The sequence below is a fragment of the Oncorhynchus tshawytscha genome, linkage group LG10, assembly GCF_018296145.1.
Source record: "Oncorhynchus tshawytscha isolate Ot180627B linkage group LG10, Otsh_v2.0, whole genome shotgun sequence".
Classification (NCBI taxonomy): Eukaryota; Metazoa; Chordata; class Actinopteri; order Salmoniformes; family Salmonidae; genus Oncorhynchus; species Oncorhynchus tshawytscha.
Window position 1 is genome coordinate 83,810,593 of NC_056438.1, and position 4,031 is coordinate 83,814,623.

Here is a 4,031-nt window from a genome sequence, read left to right on the forward strand (position 1 = left end):
ACCAGTTGCACAACAATCAGTATCCATCGTGATATTTTAAACAGTCCATAAAGCACTCAGGACGGCCCTGACAGAGAGAGGGCCGTAGTAGGTATTTTAATTTTTGGGTTCCCAGGTGCACGTTTTCAATCACCAGTTGCACAACAATCAGTATCCATCGTGATATTTTAAACAGTCCATAAAGCACTCAGGACGGCCCTGACAGAGAGAGGGCCGTAGTAGGGTGCTTCCATATCGGGCATTAATATGAGAATGACCCTTAAATGCATTTAGGACCATATTTTAATTTTTGGGTTCCCAGGTGCACGTTTTCAATCACCAGTTGCACAACAATCAGTATCCATCGTGATATTAAACAGTCCATAAAGCACTCAGGACGGCCCTGACAGAGAGAGGGCCGTAGTAGGGTGCTTCCATATCGGGCATTAATATGAGAATGACCCTTAAATGCATTTAGGACCATATTTTAATTTTTGGGTTCCCAGGTGCACGTTTTCAATCACCAGTTGCACAACAATCAGTATCCATCGTGATATTTTAAACAGTCCATAAAGCACTCAGGACGGCCCTGACAGAGAGAGGGCCGTAGTAGGGTGCTTCCATATCGGGCATTAATATGAGAATGACCCTTAAATGCATTTAGGACCATATTTTAATTTTTGGGTTCCCAGGTGCACGTTTTCAATCACCAGTTGCACAACAATCAGTATCCATCGTGATATTTTAAACAGTCCATAAAGCACTCAGGACGGCCCTGACAGAGAGAGGGCCGTAGTAGGGTGCTTCCATATCGGGCATTAATATGAGAATGACCCTTAAATGCATTTAGGACCATATTTTAATTTTTCCCAGGTTCCCAGGTTTCGTTTTCAATCACCAGTTGCACAACAATCAGTATCCATCGTGATATTTTAAACAGTCCATAAAGCACTCAGGACGGCCCTGACAGAGAGAGGGCCGTAGTAGGGTGCTTCCATATCGGGCATTAATATGAGAATGACCCTTAAATGCATTTAGGACCATATTTTAATTTTTGGGTTCCCAGGTGCACGTTTTCAATCACCAGTTGCACAACAATCAGTATCCATCGTGATATTTTAAACAGTCCATAAAGCACTCAGGACGGCCCTGACAGAGAGAGGGCCGTAGTAGGGTGCTTCCATATCGGGCATTAATATGAGAATGACCCTTAAATGCATTTAGGACCATATTTTAATTTTTGGGTTCCCAGGTGCACGTTTTCAATCACCAGTTGCACAACAATCAGTATCCATCGTGATATTTTAAACAGTCCATAAAGCACTCAGGACGGCCCTGACAGAGAGAGGGCCGTAGTAGGGTGCTCATATCGGGCATTAATATGAGAATGACCCTTAAATGCATTTAGGACCATATTTTAATTTTTTTAATTTTAGGTTCCCAGGTGCACGTTTTCAATCACCAGTTGCACAACAATCAGTATCCATCGTGATATTTTAAACAGTCCATAAAGCACTCAGGACGGCCCTGACAGAGAGAGGGCCGTAGTAGGGTGCTTCCATATCGGGCATTAATATGAGAATGACCCTTAAATGCATTTAGGACCATATTTTAATTTTTGGGTTCCCAGGTGCACGTTTTCAATCACCAGTTGCACAACAATCAGTATCCATCGTGATATTTTAAACAGTCCATAAAGCACTCAGGACGGCCCTGACAGAGAGAGGGCCGTAGTAGGGTGCTTCCATATCGGGCATTAATATGAGAATGACCCTTAAATGCATTTAGGACCATATTTTAATTTTTGTTCCCAGGTGCACGTTTTCAATCACCAGTTGCACAACAATCAGTATCCATCGTGATATTTTAAAACAGTCCATAAAGCACTCAGGACGGCCCTGACAGAGAGAGGGCCGTAGTAGGGTGCTTCCATATCGGGCATTAATATGAGAATGACCCTTAAATGCATTTAGGACCATATTTTAATTTTTGGGTTCCCAGGTGCACGTTTTCAATCACCAGTTGCACAACAATCAGTATCCATCGTGATATTTTAAACAGTCCATAAAGCACTCAGGACGGCCCTGACAGAGAGAGGGCCGTAGTAGGGTGCTTCCATATCGGGCATTAATATGAGAATGACCCTTAAATGCATTTAGGACCATATTTTAATTTTTGGGTTCCCAGGTGCACGTTTTCAATCACCAGTTGCACAACAATCAGTATCCATCGTGATATTTTAAACAGTCCATAAAGCACTCAGGACGGCCCTGACAGAGAGAGGGCCGTAGTAGGGTGCTTCCATATCGGGCATTAATATGAGAATGACCCTTAAATGCATTTAGGACCATATTTTAATTTTTGGGTTCCGGTGCACGTTTTCAATCACCAGTTGCACAACAATCAGTATCCATCGTGATATTTTAAACAGTCCATAAAGCACTCAGGACGGCCCTGACAGAGAGAGGGCCCGTAGTAGGGTGCTTCCATATCGGGCATTAATATGAGAATGACCCTTAAATGCATTTAGGACCATATTTTAATTTTTGGGTTCCCAGGTGCACGTTTTCAATCACCAGTTGCACAACAATCAGTATCCATCGTGATATTTTAAACAGTCCATAAAGCACTCAGGACGGCCCTGACAGAGAGAGGGCCGTAGTAGGGTGCTTCCATATCGGGCATTAATATGAGAATGACCCTTAAATGCATTTAGGACCATATTTTAATTTTTGGGTTCCCAGGTGCACGTTTTCAATCACCAGGTGCACGGATGTATAGGGTCCCCCATGGATAAAAGGTCCGTATTAGGGTGCTCCCATAGCGGGCATGACTTTTTGGAACACCGCTCATGTAATTTTAGGTTCCCAGGTGCACGTTTTCAATCACCAGTTGCACGAAAAAAATAAAATATTAAACCTTCCATAAATCACTCAGGGCGGGCCCCCATTGATAGAGGGCCGTAGTAGGGTGCTTCCATAGCGGGCATGGGTATCTGGAACACCGTTAAGTCATTTAGAACCGTATTTTAACTTTTGGGTTACCAGGTGCCTATTTTCAATCACCAGGTGCACGGCTTTGATTTGATGATTTGATTTGATTTGATCTATAGGCATTCATGCTTTAGCTTAAAAAAAAAAGAGATTTTTTTGTTGGTGTTAGAGGTTTTATGATGCTTGTACCTAAACCAAAGTAGATCATTTTAAGATGGTTCTATAATCAGTTATGGTCTCTATAAGCTTCATTACGAGCTACAGGTCCTAAACCAGTTATGGTCTCTATAAGCTAAACAATATGTGGTCCTAAACCAGTTATGGTCTCTATACGCTACAATATGAGGTCCTAAACCAGTTATGGTCTCTATAAGCTTCAATATCAGGGCCTAAACCAGTTATGGTCTCTACTCTATAAGCTACAATATCAGGTCCTAAACCTAGAATGAAAGTGCATCCTTGTAGCTATGTGGGCTAATATAGTCAAAATATTTGCCTTGGGGTAAATTGAGCCAATGGCCATGGGTAAATTGAGCCAATGTCCTTGGGGTAAATTGAGCCAATGGCCATGGGGGAAGTTGAGCCAATGGCCATGGCGTAAATTGAGCCAATGGCCATGGGTAAATTGAGCCAATGGTCATGGGGTAAGTTGAGCCAATGGCCATGGGGTAAGTTGAGCCAATGGCCATGGGGGAAGTTGAGCCAATGGCCATGGGGGAAGTTGAGCCAATGGCCATGGCGTAAATTGAGCCAATGGTCATGGGGTAAGTTGAGCCAATGGCCATGGGGAAGTTGAGCCAATGGTCATGGGGAAGTTGAGCCAATGGTCATGGGGGAAGTTGAGCCAATGGCCATGGGGGAAGTTGAATGGCCAATGGCCAATGGGGGGAAGTTGAGCCAATGGCCATGGGGAAGTTGAGCCAATGGCCATGGGGGAAGTTGAGCCAATGGCCATGGGGGAAGTTGAGCCAATGGCCATGGGGGGAAGTTATCTCTGAGATATGAGGTAACAGGGCCTGGATTACGTTAAAAGTGTTGTTTTTTAAGTACAAAGGGGTT